The following is a 25,584-nucleotide window of genomic DNA, read 5'->3' on the forward strand; positions in this document are numbered from 1 at the left end:
TGAAAAATAGCCTCGAATTGCAGACAGTCGGAGGTTTCTCGGTTTTCCTTCCTTGCATGGTGACCACCCCGGGTCCAAATGACACCAGCTACAACCTGTAGGTCATCTGGCATTGCTGAAGGCTGGCAGGCTGGCAGAGAACCCACAGCCCAATCTGGACACCTAGGTGTTTGAATCCCTGTCATGGCACTTAGAAAGGGCTGGAGAGCCTAATAAACTAATGCCTGTTCATAGGAATACCAGAGGAATGTGATCATGTCATGGTTGGTTGAGTAGTTTGTCAATCAGTCTAACATAAAATTAAACCCAATATTTACAAGATGTCGATTGATTTTAATTTATAGTTTATTACGCATTAAAAGAATACGTGTGTGTGTGTGTGTGTGTGTGTGTGTGTGTGTATGTGTGTGTGTGTGTTTTGTCGGTAGTGGGGCCTGAACTCTGGTCCTGGGAACTCTCCCTCAGCTTTTCAGCTCAGGGCTAATGCTGTACCATTTGAGACACAGCACCATTCCTGGCTTTTTCTGATCATGTGGTGCTGAGGAAACAAACCCAGGGTTCATGCATGCAAGACAAGCACTCTCACAGTGAGCCACTTTCCCAGCCCCTAAAAGAATACTATTGATTAAATAGAATTCTCACTACATACCTGTGAATCACTAGGAAGTTAGTATATTTCATTGAATACTACTAGATAGACATCACTGGAAGTATCTAAATTTCTAAATATATATTTATTTTTATACCACCGTCTGCATAGAAAAGTATTGCTATTTTGGCCAAACCTGAGTCTCGATCCCAGGTCTTGGGATCCACCTGGCATCTGAATGTGATAGAGGCTGCCATGATGACACTCACCCATTCACGAATTGGACCTCCTAGGGCCTCAGTTCAGGCCCCAGCATTGCTAAAAATGTCTTCCTGGAGAAAGATTCCAAGTGTGATACCTGTTTTCCTTTTCTGTGCAAGTGCTGGGTGTCAGGTATGATGTTTATATGTCTGCAAAGCTCCATGCTATGGAATAGATTTCAATGAATGTAATAAATGTTATAGGTGCACTCACAGTCAGTACATAAATAAATGGTAAGTAAATAAATAAATAATAAAATATAATGAATCATTTCAACAAACACGATATAAACTGAATATATGGATGTAAGTATAAATCATATAATAAACATGTCTATAAATGTTATGTTCTCCAGGACTGGGGCTTGAATTCAGTCCTAGGGAACAGGCCTGAATTCTTGTCTTCAATGGAGGAGATCTTTCTTTTCCTCCACCCCCCTCAGTGCATCAGCGTTACCCAGATCCCAAGATGCATCCCTGCCTGGCAAACAACAAAATGGCACAAAATTCAAGACAAGGAGCTTTAGTAATATTATTAATTTATTTATTTATTTTTTGCCATGCACGTGGCTTTAACTCAGGTCGTGGCAATTCTGCCTCAGTTTCCATCACGCTAGGCTGGGATGGTGCAGCCTATGGACCCACAGCCCATCCTGGATCCTAGGCCTCGGGGACTAACAGGAAAACAAAATGAAAACACCACCAAAAAAAAAAGCATCAAACTACAGAAGGTCAGCAGTTTCTATTTTTCTTCCTTGCACGGTGACCATCCTGAGTCTGAATGACATGGCTGCAACCTGTAGTTCACCTGGCATTGCTGAAGGCTGGCGGGCTGTCAGTGAAGCTATAGGTCAGTGGACGCTAGGCCCTGAGTTTGAATCCTGATCATGCCACTTAAAAGGGGCTGGAGAGTCTAAGAAACTATTGCCTGTCCATAGGAACACCAGAGAAATGTGATCAATGTCATGGTTGGATGAGTAGTCCCTCAAAATGAGTCTAGCATAAAATTAGACCCAATAATCACAGGACACAGATTGATTTTAATTCATAGTTTATTATGCATTTAAAGAATATTATTGATTAAATGGAATCCTTACTAAATACATGAGAATCGGTAGGAACGTAGTATATGTCATTGAATACTAGATAGACACCTCTGGCAGTACCGAAATATCTAAATTTATATTTATGTACCACCATCGTCATAGAAAGTTACTGTGATTTTGGCCAAATTTAGGTATTTATATTTATTTATGTACCACCATCGTCACAGAAAGTTACTGCGATTTTAGCCAAACAGGGGCTTGATTCCAGGTCTTGGGATCGACTTGGCAGCTGAATGGACTAGAGGCTATGGTGCTGACACTCACACATTCAAGAATTGGGCCTCTCAGGCTTTCAGATCACGTCCCATCATTGCCAAAAATTTTTTCCTGGTGTAAGATTTCAAGTGTGACACCTTTTTTCCTTTTCTGTGCAAGTTCATAACATGTCTGCAAAGTTACATGCTATGGAATAGATTGGAATAAATGTAATAAATATTATGGGTGCACTCACAGTTCATAAAATAAATGCTAAATCAATAATAAAACATAATGAATCACTACAACAAACACAATATAGACTTAATATATAGATGTAAGTATAAATCGTATATTTGACATGTCTATAAATGTTATGAGGTGCTTGAATTGAGTCCTAGGGAAGAGTTTAGTTCATTCATGATTCTCATAGGAAATGATAGGCAAGACGTATGGCACAACAATAATTTTTAATTAAGAGTTCATGAAGTGTGACAATAAGAATCACATTCAGAAATTGGAGTACTGATCCAAGAATCAGTACTCACATGATGTAGAGCACATGGGCAGCAAAGATGGCGCTGATAGGGAGTTGAGTGGGCAGAGCCTGATTTGCTTTATGTTCAGTGCATAACTAGACCATGGAATCTTAGGTGCATGATAGGGTGTGACCTTGACAGTGATTGTTTCCTCTCTTCCTCCCCTCCCATGCCACCCACACTTTTTTGCTTTAAAAATGGCTTGCTCTATGTTAATAAATGAGTTTTCCTGCTTGAGTTGACTCCCGGCTGCGTCTGATTGTCTCCTGGACTGAGGGAGGCTGGGGAACGGGCGAGCTGCCGTACTTAGCTTTCCTCGGACCCTGTCTGTCTTTCGTGTGATGGAAGAAGACCCAACATCTGGCTCCCAACATGGGGCATGAAAGGAAAAATACTGACAGAGGCTAAGCAGTCTGTCAGGGTAAGTGTAACCCTTAGTATGGGCAATGCTATCTCACAGAAGAAGGAAGAGGAGGCAACATTAGGCCTAGAAGGAGTAAAGGAGGACTTGGGAAGTGAGAAGGAAAAGGAATGGGTCAAATTTCACCTAGAACACACATGACAACCTAGAACACACATGTTGCATGACAACATCTACGAAGTGTCAATATCATGCTGCTGCTTCAAAGCCGAAATGGTGAGTGGATGTGAAGTGAAATTGGATTTGGCGGATTAAGCATACGATAAGAAATGTTGTTCCAATTATTACGTGTAGGCAGTGGAAGCCTGTTGCTATGAAGAATGTTGAGCCGTACACGCTGTCTGAAATGGTAAATGAGGTTTCTATGTATTCGGAGGCTTGTAAAACAGTAAAGTAAATTCCTAAAATAATAGTAATGAAAAGGGCTTGAATTATTGGGATTCGGTTACCTTCTATGAGGCTGTGATGGGCTCATGTAATTGATACTCCGGAGGCTAGAAGGACAGAGGTATTGAATAATGGTACATCTAGGGGGTTTAATGGAGTGATTCCGGTTGGTGGTCAGCATCCCCCTAGTTCGGGAGTGGGGGCTAGGCTGGAATGGTAAAATGCTCAGAAGAAGCATGCAAAGAAAAACACTTCTGAAATAATAAATAGGACTATACCGTAGCGAAGGCCTTTTTGAACTACAGGGGTGTGGTGGCCTTGAAATGTTCCTTCGCGAATTACGTCTCGTCATCATTGGAATATAGTAAGGACACTAGATAGGATACCCATGAGGAGGAGCGTGACGGATTGATAGTGGAATCATATTACTATTCCTGATGTTAGGAGGAGAGCTGATATAGCTCCAGTTAATGGTCAGGGGCTGGGGTTAACTATATGGAAGGCATGTGTTTGGTGTGTCATTAGGTGTTGTCATGTAGGTATAGGCTTACTAGTAGGGTAAAGACGTAGGCTTGAATAAGGGCTACTGCAAATTCTAGGATTGTTAGAAGTGTGAGGATAATGAATGCTGCCAGCGATCCGATTGGGCTAATAGTATAGATTGCTAAGGCAGCTCCTCCGATTAGGTGAATTAGGAGGTGGCCAGCTGTAATGTTGGCTGTTAGTCGTACGGCGAGGGCTGTAGGTTGGATTAATAGGCTGATGGATTCGATGATGATAAGTATTGGGATTAATGGTAATGGAGTTCCTTGTGGTAGAAAGTGGGCTAGTGATGATTTAGTTTTGTATCGGAATCCTAGTAGGACAGTTCCTGCTCATAGCGGGATAGCTATTCCTAGATTTATGGAGAGTTGGGTAGTGGGAGTAAATGAATGAGGTAGGAGGCCTAGAAGGTTTGTGGAGCCAATAAAGATGATAAGGGATGTAAGTAGGAGTGTTCAGGCGCGTCCTTTTAGGCTGTGCATGCTTATTATTTGCTTAATGATTGCGTTTATGAGTCATGATTGGAAAGTAGTGAGACGATTATTGATTAGTCGTTTTGGTTGTGGAAATAGGATGGATGGGAATATAATGATTGCAATAACGAGGGGTAGGCCTAAGAGTGTAGGGGTAGTGAAAGGGGTGAATAAATTTTCGTTCATTTTAGTTCTCAAGGATTAGATGCTTTGGTGTATAGAAAATATTTGGTCTGTGGTTGTGGGTGGAAAGTGAAGGTTTTAAATTTTAATTGGAAAATAATGAATAGGGTAAGTGTGGTTCCTATAATGGTAACAAATCATGGTGATGTATCTAATTGTGGCATATCATTATGGGACAATTGGTGTCCTGTCTTTAACTTAAAAGGTTAATGGTTTAATAGCTTCATAATGGGGTCTAAAGTATTGTTGTTGATCATGATTCAAAATATTTAAGTGGGACTATTTCGACGACAATTGGTATGAAACTATGGTTGGAACCGCAAATCTCAGAGCATTGGCCGTAGAATAGTCCTGGTCATGTAGATGATAGGGTGGCTTGGTTTAGTCGTCCTGGGATAGCATCTGTTTTGATTCCTAGTGAGGGTACTGCTCACGAATGTAGTACATCTTCTGAGGAAACTAGTATGCGGATGGGTAGATCTATTGGGAGGACGACTCGGTTGTCTACTTCTAGGAGACGTAGTTCTCCAGGTTTAAGGTCAGATGTGGCGATTATGTAGGAGTCAAATATAAGGTCGTTGAAGTCGGTATATTCGTAGCTTCAGTATCATTGATGTCCTATGGTCTTTACTGTTAGTGCTGGGTCGTTGATTTCGTCTATTATATAAAGAATGTGAAGGGAGGGTACGGCTGGAAGAATTGTTCAGATAGTTTCTACTTCTTGAGCATCCATAGTGCTCGTGTGGGTGAGTTTAGTGGTTAATATCAATGAAATGATATATAGGACTAGGGTGCTAATAAGAAATACGATTATGAGAGTATGGTCATGGAAGTCAGTTAATTCTTCTATGATTGGAGATGAAGCATCTTGAAGTCCTATTTGAAGGGGGTAAGCCATAGAGATATATAAGTATTAGGCTTATAATTTAACTTTGACAAAGTTATGTAATTAATTTTACTAATATCTCATTTTGAGAAAGACATATTGGATATTGGACTGGCTTGAAACCAGTTTTAGGGGGTTCGAATCCTTCCTTTCTTAGTTGGCCGGTTTTACATAGGCTGGTTCTTCGAAGGTGTGGAATGGTGGTGGACATCCATGGATTCATTCAAGGTTTGTTGATGTTATTTGCACTGTTGTTACTTCACGTTTTGATGCGAATGCTTCTCAGATTATGAAAATTATTAGGATTACGGCTGTTAGGGAAATAAATGAACCTATAGATGAAATTGTGTTTCATGTAGTGTAGGCGTCTGGATAGTCGGAGTATCGTCGTGGTATACCTGCTAGTCCTAGGAAATGTTGAGGGAAGAAGGTCATATTTACACCAATAAATATAATGGTGAAGTGTGTTTTAGCTCATATGTCACTTAGTGTATAGCCGGTAAATAGAGGGAATCAGTGAACGAAGCCTCCTATAATGGCAAATACAGCTCCTATAGAAAGAACGTAGTGGAAATGGGCTACTACGTAGTATGTATCGTGAAGTATGATGTCTAGGGATGAGTTTGATAGAACAATTCCGGTTAGTCCACCTACTGTGAATAGGAAAATGAATCCTAGTGCTCATAATATGGCTGGCGATCATTTAATATTTCCTCCGTGGAGAGTAGCTAGTCAGCTGAATACTTTCACTCCTGTTGGGATAGCAATAATTATTGTAGCAGATGTAAAGTAGGCTCGAGTATCTACGTCTATTCCTACTGTAAATATATGGTGTGCTCATACAATGAATCCTAGGAATCCAATAGATATTATGGCTCACACTATGCCTATATATCCGAAGGGTTCTTTTTTTCCTGAATAATATGTAACGATATGTGAGATTATTCCGAATCCGGGAAGAATGAGAATGTAGACTTCTGGATGGCCGAAAAATCAAAATAGGTGTTGGTAAAGTACTGGGTCTCCGCCTCCTGCAGGGTCGAAGAAAGTTGTGTTAAGATTCCGATCTGTTAGAAGCATAGTAATTCCTGCAGCTAATACTGGAAGGGATAGTAGAAGAAGGACAGCTGTAATAAGGACAGATCAGACAAATAGGGGTGTCTGATATTGTGATATTGCGAGTGGTTTTATATTAATAATAGTAGTGATGAAGTTAATAGCTCTGAGGATAGATGATACTCCTGCTAAGTGAAGAGAGAAAATTGTCAGGTCAACAGAAGCTCCAGCATGTGCTAGATTTCCTGCTAAATGTGGGTATACAGTTAATCCTGTTCCGGCTCCGGATTCAATTATGGAAGATGCTAATAGGAGAAGGAATGAAGGTGGTAAGAGTCAGAAGCTTATATTATTTATTCATGGAAAAGCCATGTCGGGTGCGCCGATTATTAGGGGGACTAGTCAGTTTCCGAACCCACCGATTATAATGGGTATTACTATAAAGAAAATTATTACAAATGCGTGGGCAGTAACAATTACATTGTAAATTTGGTCGTCTCCTAATAGGGAACCAGGTTGACCTAGTTCTGCTCGAATTGGGATGCTTAGTCCTGTTCCTACTATTCCGGCTCAAGCACCGAAGATTATATAAAGGGTTCCGATGTCTTTGTGATTAGTTGAGAATAGTCAACGGTTAATGAACATAGGTAGAATGGCTGAGTAAGGCATTAGAGTGTAAATCTAACTACAGAGGTTAATTCCTCTTTTTACCAGTGAAGTCCTGAGGTGCATCGCATGTTGAATTGCAAATTCAAAGGAGCAGCTTCAATCCTGCAGGGACTTCTCCTGCCTCCTTTCCATCTTTTGTGGGATGAATGAAGACCCGACAACATGGTAGGTGGGATTCTAACACAGCTAGCCACAACTCCTACTCTATCCAAATAGGTATTCAGCTTATGAATGGATGAATATTGTGCCCCACCCCCACTCCGGGGCTCAATCTCAAGTCCCGGGAACCCCCTACTCCTTAGTTGCTCACAGGCTGGTATCCTCACCTAGACCCTTTCGCCAATTGGGCCTGCTAAGCTCTGAGTTCAAATCCCAATACTGCCAAAGATGAAACCTAATGTGAGAAGCCCATCGATCCACCTGTTTTCCTGTCCTGTGAAAGTCCTGGGTCTCAGGGAGGATGGAGAATTCTATATAGGCAACTCTATAACCATAGGAAAAATTTGTTATCTGTGTCAGCCCAGTTATGTCTGTCATCATACTCAATAAAACACAAATGCATCCATGACTAAGACACACAATAAAAAGAGTAACTACATTGAACTCATGATGCATTCCATACATATATGTAAATAGAGATCCTATGTGTAAAATAGGTGGGTACATTATTTTTTCCAGTGCTGGGGCTTCAATTCAGGACCTGTGACCTGGCCTGATATTGTAGTCTTCAAGGATGGTGAGCTTCCATTTCCCCCAGAGTGTTATAGATTTACCCAGAACTGAGTTGGAATCCCAGCTGTGGCAGAAAAATGGTGTGAGTTCTGAGCCAGGTTTTATTATTATTATTATTATTGCCAAGGAAAGGATTTGAACTCAGTTTGTGGTAACTCTGCCTCAGCTTCAATCACCTCAGGGTGGTGGGCTGCCATGGGCCCATTGCCGATCCTGAGATACTAGGCCCTGAAGTCTTGCAGGAAAACACACACACACACACACAAACACACACACACACACAGAGTATGATATATATATATATATATATATATATATATATGTATGTATGTATATATATATGTATATATATATATGGAGAGAGAAAGAGAGAGAGAGAGAGAGAGAGAGAGAGAGAGGAAAGCCGCGGGATGAATTTTTACATTTTGTTCCTTTCCAAGGTGACCATCCTGGGTCTTAATAACATGCCTACAAAGAGTACTTCACCTTGCATTGGTGAAGGATAGTGGGCTATTGGGGAAGCCATAGGCCCATGCAGCAATGTAGGCCCTGAGTTCGAGTCCTGGTCCTGACACCTACCAATATGTGGAATTCCCAAGATACTCGTTCTTATGCATCGAAATACCAATGGAACGTGAGCAAACTCATGATTAAATGAGAAGTTTCTGAGTGCATCAATAAGTCTAGTCTAAAATTAGATGCAATGATCCTAGGACGCTGATTGATCTTAATGAATAGTCTATTAAGCATGAAAAGAATCCTATTCCTTCAGTGGTGGCATAATAACTACCTAAGAGTTGGTAGGAAAGTAGTTGATATACTTGAATCCTAGGCAGATGTCTCTGGTACTCTATACAAATATATATTTATTGGTATACTACCAGCTGCCTATCCATGTATGGCTATTTTGTCCAGTGCTGTGGCTCAATTACATGGTCTGGGAACTGCCTGGCAGCTTCGTGGGCTAGAGGTTGCCATGTTGACACACCCATTCATGAATTGGGTCTGCTAGGCCCTGAGTTCAGGTCCCAGCACTGCCAACAACTGGATCGTGGAGTAAGAAGTGGAGTGTAACACCTGTTTTCTTTTTCTCTGAGTGTCCTGGGTGTAATACATGAAGGAGAACATGTATACAAATCTAGATATATGTGATATAATGTCATCAATATAATAAATGGAATGTCTGTTATCACAGTCAATAAAATAAGTGGTAAATAAATGAATAAAACAGAAATACAATAAATAACCACAACAAACAAGATATGGACTGAACATCTATAGGTAGGTACAAATCCTATCTTTACAATGTACATAAATAATGTGTTTCCCAGGGCTGGGTCATTAATTCAGGCATAGGGAGCAGGCCTGACTTTCTTGTCCTCAAGCATGGTGAGCTTCCCTTTCATCCACAGTGCTGCAGAGTTACCCAGACCCTAAATTCAAATTCAAAGCCTTACAGATAAAACGGCACCAATTGCAAGCCAGGGAGTTTTTTTTGTTTTTGTTTTTTTGTTTTTTTTTTTTTTGCCAAGCAAGGTCTTGAACTCAAATCATGGCAACTCTGCCTCAGCTTCCATCACCCTAGGCTGGGGTGCAGCCACTGGAACAACAGACGATCCTGGGATCCTAGACCTCCAGGCCTTGCGGGCGGGGGGGGGGGGGATGCACAGAAAATAAGTGGTGGGATGGCCTTTTTAGATTTTGCACCATGACCATCTGGGTCGGAATGACACAGCTCCAAAGGGTACTTCAACTTACATTGCTGAAGGCTGGTGGGCTATTGAGCTATTGGGCCATAGTCCTGCAGGGCAATATAGGGCTAGAGTCGATTCCAAGTCATGTCACTTCTGGATGATGGGAGATCCTAAGAGACTCGTTCCAATTTATAAGAATAACGATGGAATGTTTTAAATGTCATAGTTAAATGAGTTGCTCGTGAATGATACTCGTATAAAATTAGACATCATGTTTCAGTCGTCTGGTTGATTTTATATAATATGAAACATTAAAAGAATACTCTTTTTTTTTTTTTTTTGGTCTGTCATGGGGCTTGAACTCTGGGCCTGGGCACTGTCCCTCAGCTCTTCAGCTCAAGGCGAGTGCTCTACCACTTGAGCTACAGCGCTACTTCTGGTTTTCTGGTGATTTATTGGAGATAGGAGTCTCACAGTCTTTCCTGCCCGGGGTTGGCTTTGAACTGTGATCATCAGATCTCAGCCTCCTGAGTAGCTAGGATTACAGGCGTGAGCCACCAGCGCCCGGCTAGAATACTCTTTCTTACAGGGATGCAATGATTTCAGGACACCGATTTTCTTAAGAGTTTATTTATTTATTTTTTATTGTGAAAATACTGTACAGAGGGGTTACAATTACACGGGAAAGATAATGAGTACATTTCTTATCAAGCATTGTAGCCTCTTCTTTTGTTTCCCCTTCCCTTTCATTGCCATCCTTCTCCTGTCTCCCCACTCAATCCTCCCCACCCCCCCTTCCCCACCTCACCCCCTCAACAAAGTTGTAAAATTAGTTTTCAACATAACGACTTGTACATCTCATTGAGGATGAAAACAATAACATTAATTACATGGAGGTATAATAATACCCAAGAATTGTTAGGAATGTAGTCTATATAACTGAATAATGGATAGACATCTCTGGCACTCTATAAAGATATATATTTATTAGCGTACTACCATCTGAGTGTCAATCTGTTCTTATTTTGTCAACCGCTGGGGCTCTATCTCAGGCCCTGGGAACTTCCTGTCAGCTCAATTTGCCCCAGGATGGCATGTTGACACTGACCCATTCATGAATTTGGTTCTGTAGGCCATGAGTTCAGATGCCAGAACTCCCAAACAATGAATCGTGCAGTAAAAAGCTGATGGTGACACATGTTTTCCTTTTCTGTGAAAGTCCTGGGTGTCACATTTGAAGTAGGATACATATACACACCTATATCCTATGTAATCAACGTAATCAATGTTCTATGTGCCATAATAGACAATAAAATAAACAGTCAATACATGAACAAACAAAAAATAAAATGAATAAATATACTGAACTCAATATGTACATACATATGTCTGTAAATATAAATCATATATTTAAAATGTACGTGAATAGGATTGTATCTAGTGCAGAGGCTCGATTTCAGGCCTAAGGAACAGACTTGAATTTCTTGACTTCAAGGAGGCAAGCCTCTCCTTCCCACACAGTGAAACAGAGTTACCAAGAACATGAGTTCAAATCCCAGTCCTGGCAGAAAAATGGCATCTCTATGCAATATGACAGCCAATTCTTAGGTATTTCATTCTGCCTCCATTTAATGAATGTGATTGTTTAAATATTTAATAAAGTATTAACTTAAATCGATCAGTTTTGTATAATTGTGTATAATTTTATACTGGAATCATTCAAGAACTGCTCATTAAATCATGACATACATCATATTCCATTGGTATTCATATGGATGAAATGAGTTTCTTAGGATCTCCTGCCATCTGGAAGTGGCAGGACCAAGATTCAAACTGTGGGCACCAGCTCCCACCACTTAAACCTGAGGATTGGGAACTCACTTTTCTGTCTAAGAACATCAGCAAGACCAATGATTATCCAGGCACTACTGGCTGTCAGCAGTCCTCCTTGATACTTACAAGGCTGTGAAAGGAGGGTCATGTTCAAAGTCACCGTAGGCAGGAAAGTCCTTGAGACCACTGTCCAACTTAAGTGGCAACAAAGCCACAAGAAGAGACATGTGTCTCACACTAGCCTTGATCAAATGCAGCTCACAGACTGTGCCCAGATCCTGAGTTTAAGGTCCAAGACTGGCAACAAACAGACATACACAACAATTTGTGAAGCCATCCAGATAAAGCAGGTCACCCTTTTGTCCCCAACTGAATTGGACAGAGTTCCCTGGGAAAGGGTCTGGCGAAGCTGCTGTCATCTTTACTCCGCCCATGCTGCCTGCATCACAGGATTCCAGCCACAACCCCATTCTTTCATGGTTCTTTCTGACCAATGGGATTCAAGAATGCTGGCCACGCCCACATCCCATGCTGCCCTGTAGCACCAGAATTCCCTCTGTTGGTTGACACCACTACTGGCCATTGAGGAAAGTAGAGGTAGCTGAGTGGTGAGCAAGAGATTCGAGGAAACTTTGGAGTAGGTTAGGATATTGACGCCTAGTCACTGAGTGAGAGAAGAAAGGATTTCCCAGAGCCTGGGAATGTGGCCATCCCATCTTTCCCATCACAGCTCTCAGATGTCTGATACAACAAGATTCCGTGAGAGAGCTGAGGACAAGAACAACTACAAGAACACCAGCAGAAGAATACTCCCATCAGATCTGCAACATTCAACAAAACAAAGAACACGAAAAAGGGAGGGATGCTCAAGACAAACATCATCTTATAAATATGATAGAAACAATTGAATAAAAGGAAAAAAAAACAAAAAAATTTGAATACTTACCTTGGGGTTCATTCCACTAATATCAACTTATCTGAACTTTTCTGCTTGACTCAGACATATAATAGATATTGCAAATAAGGGAAACCATGGGACCTATGTTTATTTGGGTCTGGCTTACTTCACTTAATATAATTTTTTCCAACTCTTTCCATTTTCTAACAAATGTGGCAATGTCATTCTTTCTGATGGAGGCATAGAATTCCATTGGGTATGTATACCACGTTGTCTTGATCCATTCATCTACTGAGGTGCATCTGGGTTGGTTCCATAACTTAGCTATGGTAAAAAATGCTGCAATAAAAATAGTCGTGTTGGAAACTTTAGTTTGGTCTTGTTTGTGATCATTTGGATAAATGCCCAAAAGTGGGATTGCCGGGTCATAAGGGAACTCTATGTGGAGTCTTTTGAGGAACCTCCATACTACTTTCCAAAGTGGTTGAACAAGTTTACACTCCCACCAACAATGCAGTAAGGTTCCCTTCTGTCCGTATTCCCTCCAGCAGCTGTTGTTATTAGAATTCTTGTTTATAACCATTTTAACTGGAATGAGGTGGTATATCATTGTTGTTTTGATTTGCATTTCTTTTATGGCTAGAGAGCTTGAGCATATTTTCATGTGTCTATTGGCCATCCTTCTTTCTCTTCAGAGAAGTTTCTCTTTAAGTCTTTAGCACAGTTATTTATTGGGCAATTGTTTGTTTGAAGATTTGTTTTGTGGGGATTTAAAATTTTAAGTTCCAGGTATATTTTAGATATGAGACCCTTGTCTGTTGTTTGGCTAGTGAAAAATCTTCTCCCAATCCGTGGGCTTTCTATTGATTTTGCTAGCTTTATCCTTTGCCATGCAGAAGCTCTGAAATTTCATGCAATGTCAATTTTCCACCCTTTCTTTCATTTGTTGTGTTTGTGGGTCTCTATTAAAAAAATTTCGGCCTGCACCAAGGAGGCTTAGGGTTTCTCCTACTCCATTCTATAATGTTTTCAGAGTATCTGCTTTGACTCTGAGGTCTTTGATCCATTTATAGTTGATTCTGGTGCAAGTTGATATATAAGGATCTAGCTTTAGTTTTCCACAAGTAGTTAACCAATTTTGCCAGCACAATTTACTGAAGAGACTGTCTTTCTTCCATTCTATTTTTGTTAGCTCTCTTATTGAAAATTAGATGGCTACAGGTCTTTAGGTTCATTTCTGGGTTTTCAAGTCTATTCAATTGGTCCTGCAGTCTGCTCTTGTGCCAGTACCACTGTTCTTTCTGTTAAAGATTGTTATTGTTATTCGGGGTCTTTTATTGTTCTATATCAATTTTTGGATTGAGTCTTCTATTTCCCTGAAGAATGAAATTGGAATATTGATAGGTATCACATTGAATTTGTAGATAGCCTTGGGAAATATTGCCATTTTCACGATGTTGATTTTTCCAATCCAGGAGCATCGGAGTTTTTGCCACATTCTAAGTTCTGTTTTGATTTCGTTTTTCAGGTTTTTAAAGTTTTCATCATAGATGTCCTTCACTTGTTTGGTTAATTCCTAGGTATTTTATTTTTTGTGGAGCTATTACGAATGGAGTTGCTTTCCTGATTTCAGCTACACTTTTCTCATTGTTGGCATATAGAAAAGCCATTGATTTTTGAAGGCTAATTTTATACCCTGATACTTTACGAAAGTTTTGAATCACCTTGAAGAATTTGAGAGCAGAATCCATGGGATTCTTTAAATGCAAGATCATGTCATCTGCAAAGAGGGAAAGTTTTACTTTCTTTTTCCCTATTTGGAACCCCTTGATGTTTGTATCTTTTATTATTGCTGTCGTTAAGCATTCCAATACTGGATTGAAGAGCAATGAAGTGAGTAGGCATCCTTGTCTCGTTCCTGAGTTTAGAGGACATGGCGTTAATTTTTCAACATTGAGCATAATACTGGCTAGAGGTTTTAATATACAGTCTTTATTTTATTGAAGAAGGTTCCATGGATTCCTAGTCTTTGCAGAACCTTCATCACAAAGGGGTGTTGGATCTTGTCAAATGTTTTCTCTGCATCTATTGAGATAACGATGTGGTTCTTATTCTTGCTCTTGTTGATGTGATGAATTATGTTATTTGATTTGCGTATTTCGAACCAGCATTTCATCCCTGAAATGAATCCTGTTTGATTGTGGCATATGATTTTTTGGATGAATTGTTGAAGTTGATTGGCCAAAATTTTGTTGAGAAGTTTTGCATCAATGTTCATCAAAGAAGTGGGTCTATAGTTCTCTTTCTTTGATGAGTCCCTGCCTGATTTTGGGATGAGGGTTATTATAGCTTCATAGGATGAATTTGGTAGTGAACTTTCTCTTTCAATTCCATTTAAAATTTGAAAGAGTATTGGTGTGTGGTCTGCTTTGAATTCCTTGTAGAACTCTGCTGTAAAACCATGAGGTCCTGGGCTTTTCTTAGATGGGAGGTCTCATTGCTGTTTCTATTTCAATGCTTGATATGGGCTAGTTAAGATGGTTTAACTCATCTTGATTTAGTTTTGGCATGTTGATATTTGCTAGGAAAAGGTCCATTTCTGCCAAGTTCTCAGACATATTAGCATAAATGTTTGAGAAGTATTCCCTTATAATGTTCTGAATCTTGTTTGTTTCTGTGGTGATATTTCCATTCTCATCTCTGAGTTTATTTATTAGGGTGTATTCTCTTCTTTTTCTGATAAGATTTGCTGGGGGTCTATTTATTTTGTTGATTTTTTAGAAGAACCATCTCTTTGTTTTGTTGATTCTTTCTATTTTTTATTCTAATTCATTTAATTCTGATTTAATTTTAATTATTTCTTTCCTTCTACAAGATTGGGGTTCATCTTGCTGTTTTTCAAGGAGGCTCAGCTGTCTCATTAAATTGTTAGTTTCGGATCTTTCGAATTTATTGATGTAAGAACTCAAAGATATAACTTGCCTGTGAGTACTGCCTTTGCTGTGTCCCAGAGGAGCTAGTAGTTTGTGTGCTCATTTATGTCGAATACCTTGAGCACATGAATTTCGTTTCTAATCTCTTCCATGACCTACTGGTGGTTCAAAAGTGTGTTGTTCAGCCTCCATATGTTACAGGACTTTCTTTGGTGGCTTTTGGTGTTGAGTTCTAATTTTTTTCCCTTGTGATCTGAGAGAATGCAAGGTTTTACTACAGTGTTCCTGAATTTGGAAAAGTTTGCTTTGGGACCTAAAATGTAGTCTATTTTGGAAAATGTTTCATGTGCTGCTGTGAAGAACATGTATTCTGATGATACTGGGTGAAATATTTGGTAGGTGTCTGTTAAATGTAGTTGCTCTATGCAGTTGTTTATATCTCCGGTTTCTCTGTTGAGTTTTTGCCAAGTTGATCTATCTAGTGGGGATAGTCGTGTATTAAAGTCCCTGACAATTAATGTATTTGGATCTAAATGAGATTTGAGAGAAAGTAGTGTTTTTTGCATAAATTTGGATGATCCATTGTTTGGCGAATAGAGATTTAGAGTTGTAATAACCTCCTGAAGTAGAGATCCCTTAATTAGTATTGAGAGACCTTCTTTATCTCCTCTAACTAATTTTAATTTGAAGTCTATTTTATCTGATATTCGTATTGCAACTCCTGCCTGTTTATAGGGAGCTGTTTGCTTGGTAGATTTTGTTCCAGCCTTTCACATTCAAAATGTGTTGTTTTTATGGACAAGGTGGGATTCCTGAAGGCAATAGGTAGAAGGATCTTCCTTTTTAATCCAACTAGTCTAAGTCGCTTAATTGGAGAGTTAAGCCCATTAATGTTAAGAGATAGGACTTAGAGGTATTTGGGAGTTCCTGCCATTTTATTCACCTTCTTTAAGGCTGCCGCAACTGAGTACTTCCTATGGTTCTTGGATTCTCACCTTGGGTGCGGTTTCTTGGTGTTTATTGTGGTCTTGTAGGTTTTCTATGTGTAGGACATCTTTAGGTGTCTTTGTAGAGCTGGTTTGGTGGAGATATACTGTTTCAATTTTTCTTTACTATGGAAGTTTTTTATTTGACCTTCGGATATGAAGGAGAGTTTAACTGTGTACAGTATTCTTGGTTGATAGTTGCTTGTCTTTAGGGGATGGTATACATCATTCCAGGCTTTCCTTGCTTTAATTTTCTCTGCTGAGAAATCTGAGGTGATTCTCATTGGTTTCCCTTTATAGGTTATTGATCTTTTCTCCTTGACAGCTTTAAAGATTTTTTTCTTGGTCTGAATTGATCCTGTGCACATAATAATTTGACGGTAGGATGTCCTGTTCTGGTCTGGTCTATTTGGAGTTCTAAAAGCTTCTTGTACTTGAATAGCCCTGTCTTTTTACATGTTTTGGAAGTTCTCTGCTAGGATCCTGTTAAACAAATTTCCTAGACCATTAACTTCTGTCTCTAGGTATTCCTCTACACCCATTATCCTCAGATTAGGCCTTCTGATGGTGTTTTCCAAATAGATTTGAGGAGATATATCATATTTCTAGGATTTGTCTTGGATGGTTTTATGTTCTTTCTCTATAATATCTAGGCTGTATTCAATCCCTGAGATTCGATCTTCTGCATGGTCTAACCTACTGTCAAGACTTTCTACTTCGTTTTTTATTATTTCTTCTAATTGGTTGACTTTGATGACTTCAAATTCTTCGTTGGAACTTTGTTCTAGATCTTGTAAGAACTTCTTTACTTCCTTACTTTGGTGCTCAGTGTTTATTCTCAAATCACTTAGTTGATTGGTTATGGTTTCCTAGGACTCCCATTCCTTCTGTTGTTTTCCAATGCGCATTCCCTTTGCCGTCTCACTGATTTCTTTCAGCTCTCTGTTTCTGTATTCCACTAATGCCTCCATTGATCTTTGTCCGTTCTCATCCCGATCTCTCAGTTCCTGTATTTCTCTTTGATTAGCATCCCCACGTTTACACATTTCCTGAATTTCTCTTTGAGTGTCCTCAGCCTGTTCACGCCATTCCTGACTTTCTCTTTGTCTGTGCTCAGCCAGCTCACGTAATTGCTGTCTATCTCTTTGACTGATCTCAACCTGCTCACACAATTCCTTTATTTCTCTTTGAGTGTTCTCAATCTGCTCATGAAATTCCTGTATCAATCTTTGAGTAGCTTCCTCAAGCTAATGCTTCTCCTGTATTGATCTTTGGTTTGCCTCCTCTTTCTCCCTATCATGCTCACATTGAGACTTTTGCAGGTTTTAACTCTTTTCATTTACCATGTTTACCTGTAGTGTTTGTAGAGCTTTTTGAGAACTCTCCTCTGGATTATTCATTATCTCTTTTCTCCCCTGATTGTCATGAATGGGAGTTGAGAACCCCTGGCTTGCCATTTTTCTTGTGTTTTTCTGGCTTGTTCTGCCCATTTGGGATGAGAATAACACGTTTTTTGCTAGAACACTATTTTAAGGTAAGCATAAACCAAAGTCCGTAGTTGCACAGTCAAAAGTCTGCAGATACAATCTGGTTCAAGAGATACAATCTATTGAACATCAAACAACTATGTCTTTATGGCCTAAGAACAGCAAAGGAGAATTTGGCAACCAGAAATTATTAGGTTTAGGTAAAATTTGGGGAACAATAGGATTGGAGGGATGTGGGAAGGTGAGGGAGAGTGGAATTAACCATTTCCTCATCTCAAAGAGGGAAATTGATTGGAGAGAATGATAGCAGCGAGAGAAAAAATAGTAAGAAAAAAAAGAAAAAGGAAAAAAGACAAGAAAAATGGAAAAACACAAATTTAATATTAAAAAATGAAACCCTTAAAAACTGCGAGCTTGAAGAAGTAGTATTCAGAGAAGAATGGGGATGGGATGAAAGGAGGGGAAGCATAGAAAGGAGACATGAAAAACTAGAAAAATAAAGATGTTTTAAAATATTATATGGGTATAAATAGGTAATACTGCTATTAAAGAATTTATCTCTAAGAGGTTTTGAATTGAGTAATAAATTTCTGGATTAAGTATGTACACAATGTAGGATAAGATCTAATAATCGATGACGGGTATATTTGAGGTAAGAATGAGAACAGAAAGAAAGAAAGAAAGAAAGAAAGAAAGAAAGAAAGAAAGAAAGAAAGAAAGAAAGAAAGAAAGAAAGAAAGAAAGAAAGAAAGAAAGAAAGAAAGAAAGAAAGAAAGGGAACAAAAGTTCAGTAGAGATTAAAAAATAAGCACACACACATATTCACCTAAAATAAACATTATATGAGGAAGAAAACAATAAACAATAAAAACAAAAATTAAAAAAACAAAAAATTAAAAATAACGTACAAAAACAAAAAGTTCTTTCATTTTTTTTTTTTTTGTGGGCTGGGGGATAGGAAGATTCTGTATTTCCCTTGTGTCAGTAACCAGACTCTTGGTGGAGTCCCTGGTCGGCTTGTGGTGTTTGGTTTTCCTGTGGCTTGATTTGTTACTTAAGGCAGTTTGTTTGGGCAAGCCGAAAAATGCTCTGCTTTGTGATCCTCCTCTCAGGCTAGTTCAGTGGGAGAGGGATCTGTTCTGAGTATTGCAAAAGAGGGAGATGTCTGTTTTCTCTTGTTTGGAGATGCTTTGATGAGGTTAGGTTCTGGGTAGAGTTGAGGCCTTTCAGCAAACAGTAGCTTTTCCCTGAGGGGCTAGCTTCTGAGACACTCACAGAGCACAGCCTGCAGCCTTTCTCAGAGTTTATGTTTACTGAATTTCAATAGAATGTCTAAGCTGCTTTAGGGAGGCACAGGCTCTAGCTCTGTTTACCCAGTGAAGAAAGCCACTCCCAGGGGGCAGATTTACTCTGCCTGGGGTGGGTGACTTTTTCCTGGGTGGAGTTGAACCTGGCAGGTCTGGGCAGGTTCATGTGACCTGCCAAATAGCTGTCTTGTTTTCTCCCAAGGCCTGAATTGGAACTGGCAACTCAGCCAAGCCTTTGTCAGTATCAAAGATGGAGATCTCCAGTAATGGGGTGGGGCATGAATGCCTTCCCTCCTCTGATCCCTAAGAAGGAGTGAGGATGTCAGGCTTCTACTCCACGCTGCCGGAGTCTTGGTTCCTGGGTCGTCTCTGGTCTGCGATCTGCAGTGTGAAGATATCTGCTCCTTGTCAGTTCTTGCTGGTGTTGAGTAGAATCAGCTTGCCCGCTGCATCTGGTGCCTTTGTCCCAGACCCTCTGTGTTGCAGGTATGACGGCTACGGGCACCGCCGCTGCTGCTGCTGCTTCCACAAGGCAAAGAGACACATCTGAGCACTTGCCAGGAGCGGCAAGTGCTCAGATGTGTCTCTTTGCCTTGATTTTCCCTCTCTGGCAAAACTCTCTGTACTGTGATGGCACACTTGGTGTAATTCTCTGGCCTAGTACTGTTCACTGGAACACTAAAACTGCTTTTTTATGCTAGAGCTTGTTTAGCCTCCAGCTTCTCCTCCGCCATCTTCCTGACCTTATCTTGAGGCTTATTTTATATTCCTGACATTTTTTCTACAGTTGTAGTTAATTTTTCATGATGGGCTAAGTGTATTATATTGGATATATGAAAGTAAACTGAATGCTTATCCCATTAATCCTTTGCCACTTGTCTAATACCAATATAAATTATCCATGTGTTTGATTTAATGAAAAAAACAACAGATATAAGCAAGATAAACCAGTCTGTTGTAGACAAGTATTTTCACCTTTATTTTGAAAGTTGGTCCTTTTTTTCACTACAGAATATTCTTGAGAAAATGTGCTCCAGGCTCTACAACTGAAGAATATTATGGTTTGATCTATTATAAGAGAAGGAAGGAAGGGGAACCTTCCTTCCAAATGTTTGATTCCAGGAATGTGATAAGCTTTATGGTGCCTGCTTGGAAATGAACAATTTTCACAGTCAACCTTGGAACGCCATCTTGATAGACAACTTCTGTAAGTGGTTACAAAGCATTATTGATGGCTTTGCAAGGATGCCTGATTGCCTCATTGTGGGACAATTAAAACAGGAATTTAGTAAGCTGCTCTTTGTATCTTTAGAAAAACCCATCGACTCTAGGCCAGGGGATCACAGGGGCCAAGAGAAACTACTACCTTGAATAGTAATCCTAGACCTCTAAAACAAAACACACACACACACACATGCACACACACACACACACACACACACACTAACAAATACACAAAAAGCACTCCAGTAAGCACAGCCAGGCAGGGTTGCTATCACAGCCTAAATGAAATCAGGCAAAAAACAGAAGCTGAGAGACATTTAGCTGATAACTAAAATATTTTTTATGAGGCAAACTCAAATGTGACTCCAGAGAGAGAGAGTCAGAAAGACTGATCAGAGACACTAAAATTGGTCACACAAAGATTGGAAAGTAGAATGCCTTGTAGAACAAATAAATCATAGAAAGCCTTTGCATGTAATAACAAGACAGCAGATCAAATTCCAGAAATGCACATTTTCTTAGTAGTCAGCTTAATCAACTATCAATACAAATCTTTGAATTCTTAAATATTTGACCATATGTGGGAGAAGGCTGAAGAGAAAGAAAATGTCATCATTCTCTTAGGAGGTCCAATATCACATTAATAAGTAATCTAGCAGAGATTTGTAATAAAAAGAAAACACAATTCTTCCAAATGAGGGTTTTATTTCTTTTGATGTAAAAGTTCTTAAATTAGGTGCTAGCAATTACCACACAATTGATCCAGTCCCTCAGCTGAGTTGATATTGACTGCAGTATTCCCACATGAAGGAAAAGAGAAAATTTACAAATGTCTGATGAAATGAGTTAAAGGTGAAGTGTTCTAATAATAGTATCTATGGTTTAGACACAGGTGAAGAGGGCGATTTTCTTTTCTAATAATCCCCCATTTTTACCTGGTGCCAGTGGCTCACAGCTATAATCCTAGCTACTCAGGAAGCTGAGATCTGAGGACTTCATTTCAAAGACAGCCTGGGCAAGAAAGCCCTGAAACTCTTATTTCCATTTAACCCCCAGAAAACCAGAAGAGGCACTTTCACTCAAGAGGTAGAGCACTCACCTTGAGTTTCAGAGTTCAGGGGCAGTTCCCAAGCCCAGACTTCAAGCACCTCGAACAACAACAACAAATCCCCATTTCATGGACTGCCTACATCTTCTCCTAACATTCAACAAAGGAGACATTTTATCCCCCACTACCTTTAAGTCCTAAACTAGCTACTGGAAATAGATTGATTTGGTATCTTATATCAAACTGTTCATATTTGCGGAAACAAACACCAGCAGTTGTAAATTTTTTCCAGTCCTTCAACTCTGGGCCTGGGCCCTGAACATGGATATACTGGTAGCTTTCATGTGAGGCTGTTTGTTATTGATTGGATTACTGCCCCTGAGGGAAATTACTGGGTCTTAAGGGAGATATAGGTTTAGTCTTTTCAGGAAACTCCGTACTGCATTCCACAATAGTTGAACGAGTTTAATTTCGCACCAACAGTGTAATAGAGTTCCCAATTGTCCAGCATTTGCTAGTCTTAGTTTTCTTGGTAATGGCCATATTAACTGGGACGAGGTAGAATCTGTCTTGTTTACTTATAGATTTGTATGCACCTTCTAGTTTCAATAAATGAATGAATCCATGAAACCTATATTGCTCTGTGTCTGCATTCCTTTCTCTTTTCTATTAATATAATTTTCCCAAACTTTTTATTTTCCTTACCACTGGTGAAAAGTCATCTTTCTGATGGTTGAATATAATCCCATTCTGTGTGTGTGTGTGTGTGTGTGTGTGTGTGTGTGTGTGTAAGATGACTATAGGCACATGAATTCATTTCTAAGCATTCTGTATCATCTGAAATTTTGTAATTCCATATTAAAGTTGGATTGCTTTCTCTACTGCATGGAAGAATATTGTTAGGATTTTGATGAGTATTGCATTGCAAAATTGGGGGAAATATTGCAATGTTTAAAATGTTAATTCTTCTAACCAGGAACATTGAAAGACTTTCTATTTCCTTGAATCTCCTTCAATTTCCCTTTGTATATTTTTAAAGTTTTCACATATAGGTCCTTCACAATTTTAATTTAATTAATTCCTAGTTTTGTTGTTGTTGTTTTGTTCTGTGTAGATTTAATTTGTTTTTGAGGCTAATACATATAGGTTGTATTTTGAATTTCAGCGTGGATCTTCCCATTGTTGGTAACAGAAAAACTACTGATTCTTGTGGTTTTTATACCCAGCTACATTGCTGAAGGTTAGCATCACCTGTACTAACTTGAGGGAGGAAGCCACAGGGTCTTTTAAATACAGGGACATTTCATCTGTAAAAAGGGATAGTTTTACTTCTTCCATATTTGGATCTGCTTGATGTTTTTCTCTTGTCTATTGTTCTTACAAGAAATTCCACTACCATATTGAAGAGTAGTAGAGAGAGTGGACATCTTGTCTCATTCCTGATGTTAATGTCTTCAGGCTTCCACCGTGAGGTAAATGCTAATTATCTGTGTCATATACATACTCAGTATTATATTGAGGAATGTTCCATGCATTCTTAGCTTCTCAGACCTTTTAATCGTAAAGCGGTATTGGAGCTTGTTAAAAGCTTTTTCTACATCCCTATAGACGATCATGTGTTTCTTGACCCTGCTTCTGCTGATAGTTTGTATTATGTTTATTCACAAGAATATTAAATCTACTTTTATCCAAGTTGAATCCTATTTGATCATACCATATGATTTTTTTTAGTTGCTGAAATTGGTTAGTGAGAATTTTATTAAGAAGTTCTTCTTTAATGCTAATCAAAGAGTTGAGTCCATAGTTCTCTTTCTTTGGTGAGTCCCTACGTGATTTGGGGAAGAGTCTAATTCTACCTTCATAGAATGTGTTTGATAATGTGTCTTTCATAGATACTAGATGGATGCATCTTGTTTTTAAATGCTATCTAATCTATATCTTCTATTTGGAAATTTAAGTCCATTGCTATTGAGAGTTCAGGCAGAAATATCTGATAAGTCCTGCTATGTTATACACCTGTTGTTAGGAGCTGTGCCTGATGTACTCTTAATAAATTTACCTTGAACTCTTGTAGGGAACATTTTATATAACCAGTTCCTGTTCTTCTTGATCTTCTCTATGTAGGATATATTTGATTAAATTCTATCATGCTGATTTGATGGAAATATGTTATGTCAAGTTGTCTTTGTCATGAAATATGTTTATTTATCCTTTAAATGTAAAGGAAAGTTTGGCTTGGGACCGTATTCACGGTTGGTAGTTGTTTACCTTTAGTGTTTGTCATACATCATTCCAGGCTCTCCTTTTTTACCATATCAGCTAAGAAATCTGTTTCTATTCTGACTGTATATCCTTTATAAATAATCAATCTTTTCTCTACGGCAGCTTTAAGAATCCTTTCCTTGATCGTTAATGATCCTCTAATGGATTTTGATGTCATGGTGGATTGTTCAGTTCTAGAATTCTGTGTTTGTTTAAAGGCTTCTCTTCTCTGAATGAGCCTATCTTTTTGGATATTTGGCATGTTCTCTGCTAGAATTCTGTAATATGTTTCCCATCCATTTAGTTTCCTGCTCTTCTCCTTCTTGATACCTATCTCCTCAAAATTTGATCTTCTAACTGAGTCTTGACGTTCTGGCAAGATCATTTCTTATTTCTTGGATTTGTTCTAAATGATTGTTTCCTCTTCCCTATTAGAGCTATTTTGTATTTGGCCCTGAGATTATCTTCTATGTCATCTATTTGCTGTGGAGACTTTCTACTTTGTTTTTGATTTCCCCGTCTTCTAGTTGGTAATATTTTAGGGGTTCTGTCTCTCTATTAAACCTTTGTTTTAGGTATTTTATGGACTTTATGTACTTTTTTTTGGATCCAGTCATGGGGACTTAACTCTGGGCCTGGGCACTGTCTCTCAGCTCTTCAGGTCAAGGCTAGCGCTCGACCACTTGAGCCACAGTGCCACTTCCGGGTTTTTTCTTTTTCTTTTTTTTTTTTTTTTGCTTATGTGGTGCTGATGAATTGGACCCAGGTCCTCAGGCATGCAAGACAAGTGCTCTACCACTGAGCCACCTTCCCAGCCCTCTGTACATTTTTTCTTTGGGTGGGGGAGTTGCAAGCTTTGTTTTATTAGCTGTGTCTTCTCTCATATCTTTAACTAGGCATCCATTTTTTCTTGAACTTCCTTGACTTCTCAGAATTTATTTATCTTTCTGTTTGTAGTCTTCATGAATTATTTTGCTAATCTTTGGTTGGTCTCATTTGTTCACAAATTTCCTTGTAGAGGTTTTCTATCTTTCCATTAATCACATTTTTCAGCAGTATCTGTAATACGTTTGATAACTCTCTTCTAGGTCCTTGATTGTCTGTTTTAATGCCTGGTTATTTACTGTGTGAATTATACTACCTTGAGGTCACTTTTCTTGTATTTTTCTGATTTGTTTTATCCATTTGGAGGTTTTCTTTGGAGGATCTATGACCTTAATAGGTGACTCTCTATGTTCTTGGTTGATTTGCCAGGTCTTTGTTTGGTCTCCTGTTATGATTTGTTTTTCTGGAATTGCATTTTTGTCAGGTCCATTAAGTGTAGTAATAGAAATCAGTTGTGGTGAGATGTTGTGATGTTAATATTTGTGGTTCCAGTGACAGTTCGGAATGTCCAGTGGTATGGTGAATTGTCTATGTGTACGGATGTGGCTTTCTCTGATGTATGCTTCTGTTCCTGCTTTTTTCCATGTTGCCCATTTATTTCCAGACTGCAGATGTGCTTTTGAATGTGTTGGCCAACACAGTCATAGCAGTCAACTACCTGGCTGGCACCTTTTCATAGAATTCTGTTTTTTTGTGAAGACAGTATAAAATCTTCTTATGAATTATATGTTTATAGTTATGTCAATTTTTATAGCTGCATATCTATAATTATAGCTGATTTGATGTGACCCTCTAGAAGTGGAGTATCTGCTAGGACTATAAACCTCTGTTTCATTAGAGATTGCTAGGATAATTTTCTGTTGTTATTCTGTCATTGTTTTTCCTCTTCCTCAGATTTATTTTTTATATTGTGTATGTTTTCACATAATTTAGGATTTGTAATTGTTGTATCAGGTTATTTTTGTTTTTCTGCTTATATTACGTTGAA

The 25,584-nt window shown here is 39.0% G+C and overlaps 1 long non-coding RNA gene across 1 annotated transcript; it reads left to right on the plus strand.

The window, feature by feature from the left end:
• The first annotated feature begins 3,280 nt into the window (after positions 1 to 3,280).
• LOC122124769 lies at positions 3,281 to 21,549 on the plus strand. Its single transcript, XR_006150646.1, has 3 exons — positions 3,281 to 3,618; positions 13,752 to 13,758; positions 21,539 to 21,549. It is a non-coding gene; the product is annotated as an uncharacterized LOC122124769 (long non-coding RNA).
• Positions 21,550 to 25,584: the final 4,035 nt, after the last annotated feature.

The sequence above is a fragment of the Dipodomys spectabilis genome, unplaced genomic scaffold, assembly GCF_019054845.1.
Source record: "Dipodomys spectabilis isolate Male_0828 unplaced genomic scaffold, ASM1905484v1 ptg000243l, whole genome shotgun sequence".
NCBI classification, from domain to species: Eukaryota; Metazoa; Chordata; class Mammalia; order Rodentia; family Heteromyidae; genus Dipodomys; species Dipodomys spectabilis.